Here is a 13,400-nt window from a genome sequence, read left to right on the forward strand (position 1 = left end):
CTTCTGCAGACATGGCCCTGACACAAAGCATGGGAGGAAGCTGCTGGAGGGCCTTATTTTCATCCCAGTCACGGGAAGAGTTTGAGCACACAGGCAGGATCATACAGGTGCAAAACCATTAAGGCGAAAAAATTCTCAGTGAAGTGAAGCACTGAAAGCTCGGAACAAAACACAAAGTGCCAGTGCCCCACCCGTTAACCAAAGCACCGGTGTGCCGAGGCCGGCAGCACGGAGCATGTCGACACGGCACAGTGCAGCTCCACGCAGAGGCACCCTCATCAGGTGGGATACTGGGAGCGAGATAGCTGCAGCTGCCAGACCTCTTACTCCAGGGTATAACAGCTACATTATCATCTAATATCTTGGGTATTTATGTATAGCGCGTGCAGCAAGACAGCTACCAGGTAATGGAGGAGGGCTACATCAACACTGGGAAGAAAGGGTATTTTTAAGCCATTATATCCTCTTTTAGGCAAGGATAGTTCATAATTTTAACTTGCATTATCTGGTCACGGTAAATCCTAGGCTACCCCAAGGTTTTATCTGAACTACCTAACCAGTTAAAGCACCCTCCCCACCCTCCCCCTAACAGAGACAGAGGTAGAAATCAGGATTAAAAATATATATTAGGAGATTGCAGATACTCAGCAGTGCCCTTTGAGAATGTGACAACTTAAATCAGGGAGGAACTTGTAAAAGCATCCAGAGATGAGCACTGATACTAAGTGGAAGCACTGTGATTTATACTCTACCCCTCTTTCACTCTTTTAAAGGCTGGACACTCTTGAGAGCTGCAGGGATCCCAGCGGTCTTTGCCTGGGAAAAGAAGACCCCCGAGTGAGAGGTGTGATGGGTGGCGTTGCTGGGCAAAGGCACCGAATTCATAGGAGGATCCAAATTACTGACACAGGGGTGAGAGGAGTGCGGAGAGAAGGCAAGAAAGGCTGGAGGGAAGGCAAGAAGGGCTGTGAAACCAGCAGCTGGATTCATGTTTCAGAAATTAAAATTCCAAAATTTTTCCCACCCTGGGGAAAAATCCCCAACAAATCACACTCCCCAAACCACCTCCCTGTCACGCAGGGCGAGACAGCTAGCAGATTTCAGCCGGTGTTATTAAAACCCTTCATTAAGAGGTGCCTGTTATTTCATTCAGATCTTCATTTTAACCTCTCTCTGACGGCTCGGGAGCTCCCCTGGGGCCAGCTCCCCGGCCCGGCCGGAGCCGCCCCCCCGGCCCCATCGCCCCCCCGGCCCCATAGCCCCCCCGGCCCCATCGCCCCCCGCGGCCCGGCCGCACAACAAAGGCCGCCCGGCGCCCGGCACTCCCGGCTGCGACCCGGAGGTGTCAGCATCGGCATGGGAGGAAGAGGAAGGGCGAGCCGGCGGCCGCGCTCAGACGCTGTCTGGGCTCTAACCTGAGCATGTGGAAATAATACACGGCTTCAAGTGCGCTGTCTGGTTCGAGGGGAATAAAATAGGACATTCATAAGCAGTTACACCATCTGTCTTTAGACCATCATCATCATCAACAAGGGAAAAAATAGCTCTTTAAAATGGATGAAAGCCCAGGCTGACAGTAACCGGAAAAATGTGAGCTATGAATACCAATAACTGTAGAAAATGATTAAAAAACAAGGCTACAAACGGCAAATCCTCCGGCCTCTTGTGCTCGCAGGCACAGCCTGTCCCACCGCCAGCCCCGGCCGAGCCCCCCCGGCAGCCGCTGGCACCCAGCACCCCCCGAGCCCCAGCCCTGGAAACGGCTTCTCCCCGAGCACAAGATTTGTCTCCTTGGCTCAGACGCCTCTGTGCCGGGCAGGCAGGCTGCACAAAGCATACGCAGGCTTCAAACCCTTCTCCTCCCCCCTCCGGTCTGAGCTGATTTTTTCTGAAGAGTATTTTTTTAAAGCAGGACAGGAGAGGAACAGAGTACAAGATGCATCTGCCCAGGGAGGCTCCGAATCAGCTGGGAAAGCCCCTGGTACCGTCCTTACTTGGCTCCTTCCTCCCAGTGCTTTGCCGAGGACAATCCTCCTGCTCCTCTCCCCGGCACACCCCGGGGGCTCCCTGAGCCCACGGACCCCCGGGATGCAGCCGCCTGGTGCAGAGACTCGGGGAAGGGGAAGCGTTAACTCCTGGCTGCCTTGTGATCCTCTTCCAGCAGACTTTTTTTAGAAGGCTGGAAGCAACTCTGCTCACTACACTCAGCCTAATTTGTCTCGCCAGTGCTTAAGCTGACCCCAGGGACGGTTGGGAGAGCGTCCTCAGCCCCACCACTCCTCAGCTGGCTACGCGCACTGCAGAGGGCTTTGAACCACCGAGCACCGGCCTCCAACAGGCTGCACGCAGGGCACGAGCATGTGATCTGACCCACCTTCTAACCATGAGATCCTCCACCACTGAAAATGAAATGCAGCAGAGCTCCTGCTCCCGAAAGATTTGCACCCACTCTCTCCGGTGACAGCTCTGCAGCTGCCGAGTCGCGATGGCAGGTCTGGGTAGCAAATGCATGTGCAAATGGCACCCAGCCATCTCTGCTCCTGCATTTCTTTGGGGCATCCTTCTGAGAGGACAAGACCAGCATCACATCTGGCAGGGAAAGGTCTGCTTCTCTCCTCAATCCGCTGCACATGCAACAAGGAGCTTTTGAGCTTCCATTTTAATTGTCTGCAAATCCTGGTGTCACGTTGTTCCCGTGCCACGTTCGAGCAGAGCTGACCACTGTCTTTTACTTAACGTCCGCAGAGCCCCGTAGGACACAGCCCTCCTGAGCAGCTCCCGTGCCAGTGCCATGCACTAGGCCATGATGCTTTATTAATAAATTTTATTAAAGGAATTTTCCAACCGCTGGGTTCAGATCAATACCAAGAACAAGCAACTGTAACCATGGGGCACCCGGAGTCCAAGGAGTATGGTCTTCCACAGTACGAAATCTGCCCTGTGCAAAATCCTAGGAAGAGTCTTTTCTTCCTTCATGAATAAATCATTTTAGACAGTGGCATTTCCTTTTAATTTAAAATTAAAACATTCACTTGGGCGGGGGGGGGGCGCAGAAGAGAGGGAGAAGAGTCTGGAAAATCATGAGTATCTGACATCTCCAGATTGTCAGGGAATCTCTGACTCAGTTACACACTGAGAATGTGCCTGAATCCCCGCACGCCATCGCACAGGACCACACCGCTGCGTTTCTGCCCCTCTCAAAACCAAGAAAGTTTGAGGGTTGGAGAAGTCCGCAAATCCCGACTGGATCCAGGCCAGCTTGAACAGCCCAAGACATCTCACCTCTCCTCCTCCCAGCTGGATTTTCCTTAACAAAACCAGATCTCTTATCCGAAGGGATAAGGGGCATTTCGGGGGTGGCAGAAATGTAGGGATGGGAGAGAAAGAGCGCGTGCTGGCCTCCCCACCCTCCGGCAGGCTCAAGAGCTGAGAAACATTAGCTGTCATGAACCACAATCAAATCAGGTTTGAAATATTTAGCAGTGGCTTGGAAAATGCGGTGGTGCAGCTCTGACAGGCGAGATGTGCAGACACCCATTTTCCATTATAATGGAAATATCAAGCCTGTTCTGAATATGTATAACCTAGAAAAATGTATTGATTTTTCATTCGGCATTAAAAAAATGAAATACCCTGCAGCTGTCAAAAGCCTTTTGTTAAAAGCTCATCTTTCCTGGAATGAGGTTTACCAGAAACAAGTTTTAATTGTACACAGGGTCTCTCCCTTGAAACAAAAAGAATCCCTGATGCTCCCTTTTTCAGGATAAGCGGCCAAAAAAGCCCGTAGAAAGACAGGATTGAGACCTGGCTGACTTCTGCAAGCTGACGCTGTCAGGAGAGGTGACAGCGATGGCCTATGTGCAGTCAGCTGCACATGCAGCGACACGCGTGCCGGCACCGCCGTGCTGCTCCCTGCGAGCTGCCGGCTGGCGAGGGGCAGCTTCCCCCGCTGACGCCGGGGTCATACCACCGGGCTGCGGCCCAGCGTGTTTCAGAAGTTCAACTGCTTTAAGCTAGTTTAAACGTGAGGTCCCAGGGCCTTGAGAGGAGATGCGCCGTGGCTTGGCTCCTCACAGAAACAGGAGGGGCTTCAGGTGGTCCATGGAGGGTTGATGCCCTCCCAGACACTGGGAAGCCCACAAGGAGCTCAGCCGCCCCCGAGCTGTGCCAGGGACGCTGGGCACGGTCTGGCGCTGCTTGTCCTAACAGCGGCTTTTGTTCAGCTGTCCCCAAAACTGTGCCCACATGGGATTACAACGCTGACTCAGAAACGGTCGCTCACCCCCAGCTCATCCCGATGGGGAAGAGGCATGGGGAGCGTGTTCCCACCTCGCACCGTGCCCACTGGCCAGGGCACTGGGCTGTGGGAACAGAGCAAACGCAGAGCCCAGGCGGGAGGTCTAACGTCACCCAGTGTCCCCGGCGCAGAAGGACGCACGCTTCCTGGAGCCCGGCCGACCTGCTGCTGCCCCGCGCACGAGGCGGCATCTCCCCGCAGGGCCCAAAGCAGACCCCTGCACCGGGCATCCCGCAGAGGCTTTAGCAGGAGGCAGGGCACTGCCCCGGCCACAGCCAAACCTCTGCTGCAGCAGCAGCGCACATCTATGCCCGCTCCCACCGGCCGCTCGAAAGGCTGCGGCGTCTCTGGACTGTCGGCGACGGTCGTGGGTGCTGTTGGGCTCCAGTCCCACAGCCAGCAGCACGTTCTTGTTCGGGGCACACAAAGCTTCCCAAGCCAGAGGAACAAGAGTGGTTTGTCTTTTGATGCCCACCCCCCACCCCCTCCTTGTATTTCCCAACACTCACCCTGCCAGGGGATGTGTTCTGGCGCACAGGGCTGCAGGCGAGCAGCCACGTGTGCTGCTGAAGCTGTCGGTGGCCCACAATGGAACGGGGCGATGGCAAACCCCACCACTGCCCGCTCTTCGACTTGCTGAAATCTGAGTGAGAGCAGAGCCTTGAACAGTTTTGTGGAAGAAGAGAAGCTGGCAAGGGTCAGGACACAGAGCAACACCCTGGACACAATTTGACTATTTGTTTGTGACCAGCCCAACACAAAAAAAAAATGTTTTCCACCTCTCCCTGACTTGCAGACTATTTGCATTTGAAGATGAGACAATCCATCCACATGGAAATGTAGGTAAATCCATTTTCAGAGGTTCTTCTGCCGTCTTGTATTTCGCACCCAGCTCCAGCTCGTCTGGGGCACGTCTCCCAAGATAACCCTGGCTACCAGGCAGCCACTGCCCTTCCAGCTCAGATTCAGGATGCGTACATATGCGCTCTGTGCTAGCTCCTAACTGGATTGTTCTACATAAACTTGTTTATTCCTATCATTTTCCTAAAAGGAAAAGCAGGACTCCAAGCACTGAAAAGAAAACACCAGGCACAGGTTATGAGAGAAATGCCACGAGCTCCAGCCCTGATGTGAAAGCTGACGGGCGAGTCCTACCGTCTCACAAAAGGCTGCAGAAAAACGTTAATAATCCTACATGTATCTTGGATTAACGACACTTACTTCCAAGATGGCCCCGTTTCAGAGCATGGTCAGAGCATATCTGTGCTGCTTTCATTGACAAAAAAAGAAAATGCTGACTACAAACATGCCCCCAGCTGATAAAGCCATCCTCAGTTGTCTATCTTCTCAAGGCAGGGAAAGTTTATCTGACTTTTGTGCAGTTAACTATAGAGGCAAGCGTTCAGATAAATAAAACACGAAATTCAACAGCAAAAGAACTGTTTGTGAACTTTTAGCTCCTATTCCTTTGCTTTCTGCTTCAAAGCAAAAAAAAAAAAAATCAGAATTTTTGGCCAGTTTCCCCAAAGAGATCAGAAAACCCTATAACAGCATCCAGGTCTCCGGTTATCTCCCAAACAAGCTTCTTGCTCAACAGAAATCAGACGACCCTCTGCCGGACGTCAACATCTTTTCTTCTTAAATATGAATGCTTTTACCAATACAGTTGGGTCACTTTATCTGGCTCGCCAGCGCCAGCCAGAGGCCCCCCACGGCTGAGAAGTGCCCACAGTCGGGGGGCAGGCGGGGAGGACTGATGAAACCAGGCAACCTTTGGCTTTGTGCTTTCGGTAACAAAATGTAGCAGCACTAGGGAAGAGAATAATGTCATCACAACATGATAATTAGAAGAAAAACCAATTTCTGTTCTAAAATAAGACAAGCCAGTGGTCGTGAAACCTGCCACCCTCTTTTTTAAAGAAAGAGAAGAGCGGGGCACCAGGAGTTGAAGCCCGCGTGTGTGGCAGCGCACCATCAATGCTGTCAGCTTCATGGGTGCAGGAGTCCCATCTGCTTTAGCGGGCCCGGATCTCAGGCGCGCAGGGAACGAGCTTGGGAAGGGCCCTGACTGCTCTGGAAGCCTCCACCTCCCTGGAAGGCTGGGCAGAGCCTTGCCCCGCAGAAAACAGCGTTATCAGAAAACGGCTCTGCATGAACAAGCCAGCTGGGAGCTGGGCCCATCTCACCAACGGAGGCCGGGTTTATCCAGCAAAGGAAGACAGAGCCGGGGATTCGGGCAGCATCGTTACGTGCGCTCAGGGCTCCTCGCACTGTCAGTTCCTCACACATCTTTCAAGGGCTTCGGCAGCGCCGTGGCTGTCACTAGAGGTACCTCTGGAGGACGCAGGTATCTCCACGCGAAGGGACAGAAGCCCAAGAACCCCTTCCCTGAGACGGCACCGACCTCTCCCTGTCCCTGGGAACAAGGCTGTCCATTTTTGTTGTAAACTGGGCTAAATTTTAAGTCAACGGAACCCAACAGGGATTTGCCCCCTTGAATTTCAGCAGAACTAGAAAGGTTGCTGTTATTTTCACACATGAAATGTAAAAAAAAAAGGCAAATTCCTTGAGCATGTTTGTAGTGGAGCGTGATGTGATTGTGTTGTCATTTATGGGAAATAATCGCAAGCCCATCTCTCCCTTTCCCCCCATTTTCCAGTCCAAATAACCATGAAAAATTACACTTCAATGTCAGGAGGACAACAAAGGAGGGGCTTTCTCCTGCGGCTTGACGGCTTTTCAGCCCCCCCTTCTTTGGACAAAAACTACCTTCAATTCTATTTCATTTTAAACGTGATCTAACAAATGCATCTTGACAAGTTCCTTTTTTTTTTTTTCTTTTAAACAGTATTTTGCACAGTTTAACCTAGCTCCAAACCGGAATCAGCTGGAAAGGAGACTCATGCAAAGACACAAACACAGCTCAAACAGCAAAACAGAAGAAAACCCATCTCCAGCTTCAGGTCTGCAGGGAGAGGACAGCGGGGTCTCCAACGTGGAGACCTGCAGGAGGAGGGTTAGGAGACAAGGGGGACCAAGCGGGGAGGAGGAGGCTGGAGGAGATGGGGTGGCAGAGGTGACAAGGCAGGAGCGCAGCAAAGGCTGTCGGGGGACGGGGAGCGCGGTGCCCAGCCCAAGTTTTGTGAAGGAAGGCAGCGGTGGCAGCCCTGGCCCTGTGCAGATGACTCCCCACCCCACGGGTGTCCTCACTGGGACCTGACGTCCCAGGAGCTGACAGGGAGCCTCGGGACAGCTTCTCCCACGGCCACGCGCCCAGCCAGCCCACAGCCGGTACGGCAACACTACGCTGTTCTCACCGGTTACTCGCCCCTCTGAAGGGGTTTGCGCCCCACCAGCAGCTCTGCCCCACCGCCCGCTTCTTGTCCTCTCTGGTCTCACCCCTCCTCTCCGCCCGCTCACCTCCCTCCCCACACCTCCTCCCCGGCTCAGTTTCCCTTGGCTAAAAACACACATCGAAACCGCCAAAGCAGAGAACGGTGGGTTTTTAGAGACGCGACAGGAGGAGGCTGACGGTGCCGACCTGTTCCAGGCTCCCCACAAACCCAGCAGCGCAGCATGGCCTGGGCCAGGCTCGGCCGCCCCGGGCAGCGGCTTTGGTGACCTGCTGCACCCACGCGGACACAAGCGCGTTTTCAGAGAGACCAAGACGCTTCACGAAATTCACATTCCACCTTTCAGAAAACTCAGCGGCACCGCGCATCCGCACGTCCTCAGCTGGGAAAGCGAGCGGAGCAGGGTGTTCAAAGCAAGAGGTGCTTTGTGCTCAGCAGGAATAAGTTCACTCCAGAGAAACTTCTTAGATTCACAAGTAAAACCAGTGCTAAAGCCAAGCTGAAGTTAAAGTTAACTGCAGCAACTCTGGGACAAGGTATGTCTTGAGAATATTGTAACTATGGCAAAAAAGAGCTACAATTAATTCATGCTTAGCCTTAAGGGCTGGATATGCACAGGAGTGCACCCAACAACCTTAACCCTGCCCTGTAACATCATCATAAACCATACTTAACCGATAAATTGTCCCTTTTCTGGTTAGTTTTTTTTTAAATATACAACTCCTACTCTGTTCTCACTCTCCACGGTGTCGCCCCAAGGAAAAGTTAATTAATGTGCTGCTGACCCTCTTTCTCCCCCTCCCCAGGTGTTTCCCAACCTCAACCTGTTTGGAGCCCTTCTAAGCTTAGCTAAAAACTTAGGAAAGCCACAATTATAGTACCTTGGTTTAAGGACAATTAAAATATTCTTCCAACCCACTGCACCATGAGGTATAGACACAGAGAGAGGGCAGCTAAGGCAAAGCGGTGGGGCTGACACGGCAGCAGGGGAGCACGACCAGCGTGCAGCTTAGCGGCTGTGGCATGGGGGTCTGCGGCAGATCAGCGTTCCTCGCCCCTGGTGGGCAAAGTTTTTTGCTATAAAGAGCAAGAAAAAATGATCAACAGTTCTAAACAAATGCCTGTGAGGACGGTGTGCACACGGCGGTTCTTTCTTGACTAGATCGCAGCAATGTTGGCTGCGGTGCTGTGACACCGGGCTCTTCCTGGAGCTTATTTCTAGGAACTAAGAATATATACGAACATGGGAAATCATAAATGGCCAGGAATAACATGTATAGTAAAAAATAAGAGGATCACCCTGGGGCATGCTGATGCCCGTGAGGCAGAGCAGGTCGTGGAAGCACAGGAGGGAGCTGGCAGGGCTGCTCGAACCACCGGAGTCAGGGAACAAAAGGGGCTACTTTCTGCTGAAGCAGAGGAGAAGTGCAACTGTACTGCAGAGGGGAGACATGCAGCTGGTGGTGGCAACCTTTTAAATTGCCAAAGACATTCCTGCAGAGACCCTTGCAGGCTTTTATGGGGACTTCAAAGTGAAAAGTTGAGGAGCATCCCCTGGGGCCCGTGAGAAGGACGGAGCAGACATGCCCAGCAGGCCTGGACAGAGACAACACCGTCTCCAGCCAGCTGAGGGGTTCTCAACACTTTGGTCACCAGAAGTGTGATACCTCCGCAGGTTAACCAGACACAAAAATCAGCCCGATACAAAGCTGTGATGCTGCGTTGCAGTCCACAGTCCATGAGCCATCCTCTCCACACCTTTACCCCTCCACTGGTCCCCTACGCCAGCCCCCATCCAGCCACAGGCAGAGCTCTCCAATACCAAACTCCATTTGGGTTGGTGCAGAAGAAGCAGCAGATAACCTATGCAAGCTCTTGTATGCACGGCAAACACCTGCTGACGAGAACAGGCAGCGGAGAAGCAGAAAAGTCACAGCCCTACAGCCCTGCAGCTGTCCTTGAGGACACACTTGAGGAGCCCCACATCACCCACCATGGCCACGTCCTAGAGCTGATCTGCCCCTTCCCCGGGTTTGGGTTAGTGGCACTGGCAGAATGTCAGTAATTGCTTTTCCCCTTGTACTAACAAGCTTTCAGCAGCAGAAGATTTCAGCTTCCTGGAGCCAACAGGCCCTTTTTCTCCACCTCTCTTGGCTTCGAGTAATTGAAAGCGACTGCAATCTCAGCCCTGGCTCTCCGGTGTTCAGCTGCACCAGGGAGGTCACGGAAAGTCAAGTGAAGCCTTTCCATTCACCTCCCCACCACCGGCGCTGCATTAACGGAGGCAGCCTGCTCCGCAGCCCAGAGGAACGGACAAAATTACGGAGGCTGCTAACAGCCAGGGAAATCCGAACACAGCTTCTCCGCAGCAGGGAGGGAGGGCTACCCGTCACGTCCCCGCGCCGCATCCGATCTGCAGAGCCCTGCTGACCCGGGACTTTTTTTTCCCTCTTCCTTTAATTTAAAACAGGAGATGGGTTTCTTTTCAAGGCAACTATATATTTATCCTTAGTTTTTTGCAGCAAGACAAAACACTTTCCCCTATGACGCCCATGTCCCCTGCCATACACCAGGGAAGGATCTTTCACTCGCCACCAAATCCAAGATAAAGATGGAGGGTGCTGAACGGCTGCTCTGAGTGAAACGCAGAGGACCAGGGAAAAGGGAAGAGCACGGAGAGGCTCCCAAGGAGATGCTGAAGGTACTTGTGGCTCACAAGCTGCCCGGCCTGTGGCCAAGCAGGCAGGCAGCATCGAGTAGGTAATGGCCGGTGGGCTGGAAGGACAGAGCCTTTCGGTCACCCTGGGACACTCCTCGGTGCCTGCAGTCCCCGTGCTCGGCTTCCTCAAACGCTAACGAGGGCACCGGGTGCTCCAGGGATTTGAAATGCTCCTGAAACCTGGACCAAGGCGCACGCACAGGTGGCGGCTCCAGCAGAGGCCTGTGATAAGAATTTATTTCTCTCAATTACGAGCGCTTGTCCCCAGTCTCAGTTCATCAGCGCGGCGCAGCCGAGTCAATGAAAGCTCAGTAATGCGCTAATCAGATGCACAGCGACTTCCCGGAGCCGCCAGCTGCGCGCAAGCGGCCGGCACCGCTCTGAAAACAAGCGGCAACTTTGGGAAGCGGGTTGCCAGCCCTGCCCACCCCTCCGCTCCCGAACCGCGGGCGGCTCCGGGTTTATGGCCAATTCAGACGCAGTTTCCCTGCGGGGTCTGAGGCGTTGCCTGCCCTCCACACCACCAGCACACACGCTCAGGAGTGGGCAGACGAAACAGTGCCCGTCCCTACGCTTTAGCTCTACTGCCCACACACATCCATCTTTAAAGGAAGGCTTCCAAGGGTGCTTTATGTATTTTCAGAGGAAGCTTTGGGTTTTTTTTATTGGAGTTTGATCTGAAATATTTGTTCCCTTCAACCCAAGACCATTCTGAAATAGCTGTGAATATCCCAAGCAGAGAAGGAATCTAAATATTGCTCTCAAAAAGCAAATATAGGACAAAAATGCCGGAAAAAAATCACTGATAAGATCTCTTCTGGTCTCCCCAGAAAAATAACACTCCTGCTTTTGGAAACCTGTATTTAAAATAAGCGTGACCAGCCGCACATCACAGGAGTGGAGGGATGGAGGGATGAAGTCGAATGGGGCTGCGAAGTCCCCCAGGCCCATGTGCCCAGGAGGCATGGCAGCTTCGCCATCACTGTGAGATGCCCCTGGTTCTTGTTTGTTTGGTTTAAAATAAACAAGTAAACAAAAACACTTCCCCTAGTTCCCCTTCCAAAGTGAACCACAGGAAAAGGCTGTTAATTCAACGCTATGACTCCAGTCCGGCACAAGCTGCCCCCACCCCGGCATCGCCGGCACGGCTGCCGCCACCACCGCCGGCACGAAGCAGCCACCGAACTTCCCAAAGCATTAACCTCTCCCAGAGAGCGGCGCAGGGGGATGCTCTCCCACTTCAGCCTGCTCAAGAGCTCTATTGATCCAACACACACTTGGTGCCTTCGAAGTTGTTTATGATCAATATGCAAATTGCCCATGGCATTGATCTGGTATTAATTTTCAATTAGGGAATCCACAAGGGGTCTCCCAGGGTCAATATCTAACAATGCAAGGTAACTCCACAGCGGAACAGCGGGACTGATGCTGCCCAGTGCCTCTGGGGCTGCTCCTGCACCTCCTGCCCAGATCCCTCCGGACACCCTGGACACTGCTGCCTCCCGGAGAAGGACCTGTGCCTGCGCAGCCTCCAGAGGCCCCTCTCCCGCCCGCAGCCTCGCAGGGGCATGTCCTGTCCGTCCCCGTCCCCCCGGCCACGGGTATTCTGCTCCCCACAAACAGTTCAGCACCTCGCAACCTCTGAGCTACCGAAGGCAGCCCCGCAGGCAGGGCTGCCCTCAGAAACCCCCGGCTGGGGGAGTTTTGTCTGGTAACAATTCGCGTCCCTTTCCCGATATGGCAGCCCCAGATCGCCCGCTGCCCTCCCCAGGGCGCTGCTGTCCCCCGGCCGAGGAAGGGGACAGCCCGAGCAGCTGGCAGCAGCTGCCGGAGCCCCGCTCACACCTCTGCGCCTCCGCGGGGGATCCTGCCGCGAACCAGGTCACCTCACGAGCACCAGTGACACCAGCAGCAATGCAGGCAAACAGCTGGCCCTCAGCAACGTAAGGCAACGCCGCTGCAAGCCGTTTTAGACAGCGGCTTCAACACACACACTGTGTTTTCTGCACTAAGGCAGTTATGAGTACAGATGGTGCGGAGAAGGCGTAACGCAGCAGTGCGCACAACGCCTCCTGCAAGCTGGATGGAAGAGCTCAGGGTCCAGGCGGAGCGTGCAAGCAGCTTTCCAACGACACAGAGCGGGGAACCGAACACTGCGCTCCGCCATCTGAACACAAGCTAGGTACACCTGCACGTCTCCGGAGAACACGTCAGAAGTGGAAAAGATCCTCGTGAGTGCTACACAAAGGCTAACCAAAAAAAAAGGAAAGAAATCACTGAAATCGCCTCGTAAATCTAGAGAGATGCATGCCTTCCCAGAAAAAGGGGCCCATCCCATCAGCCATCTTCCCAACTTTCTTCCTCTCGGGGAGGCCCAGAGGGAGCCGTTTGTTTCCCTGGGCCCCACGGTCACACCGGAGAGGCGATGCCCTCTTCGCGCCGGATGGCGGGTCCGCGCACACCCCCGGCTCTGCCACTCACTGTGCTAACCAGCACATTAGCTACCCAGGCTAATTGGTTTATGGATAACATTAATTACCATGTTGCTCATTAATGGATGAAATCTTTATTGGTTCCATTGATCAGCGGGACTTGTTAGCCGGCCTCCTAACCAATGGCGGATGTAACAAGCTCTCTTATTGGCATATCAATTAATGCAATCAATTTCTGGCCAGCGGCTGCCATTCGCTTCCCTGCTTGTTAGACTGTGGAAGACAGAGTCATGTCAAGTAAGCATTTATTTAAAGGGTTTCTAATTCTTCTTGAGCTGACTTCCCAGCAGGCTTTCTGCCACACAAGGGTTTTCTGCCTCCAGAGACCTTCCCCTTTCCTCCCATTGCAGAATCAGATCTATAACAGTCACTGCAAACTAAATCATTTCTGTAAAAATATTTATCGAGTTACGCAAGTAGGACAGCTAGAGGTGTCAGATTAAGAAGTCAGGCTGTACGACTACCCCAACTGAACACATCGGAGAGACGGGCCGGAGTACAAACCCACTCCCAAAGGACAGGCAGGGGCTCCAGAGCCG

General features: G+C 53.4%; 1 protein-coding gene across 4 annotated transcripts in view; it reads right to left on the reverse strand.

Annotated features, from left to right (window-relative positions):
• ZFHX3 (zinc finger homeobox 3) overlaps positions 1–13,400 on the reverse strand; it is a 512,235-nt gene that overhangs the window by 40,731 nt on the left and 458,104 nt on the right. The gene's annotated exons all lie outside the window — the stretch shown is intronic.

This window comes from Larus michahellis, chromosome 4 (genome assembly GCF_964199755.1).
Source record: "Larus michahellis chromosome 4, bLarMic1.1, whole genome shotgun sequence".
Classification (NCBI taxonomy): Eukaryota; Metazoa; Chordata; class Aves; order Charadriiformes; family Laridae; genus Larus; species Larus michahellis.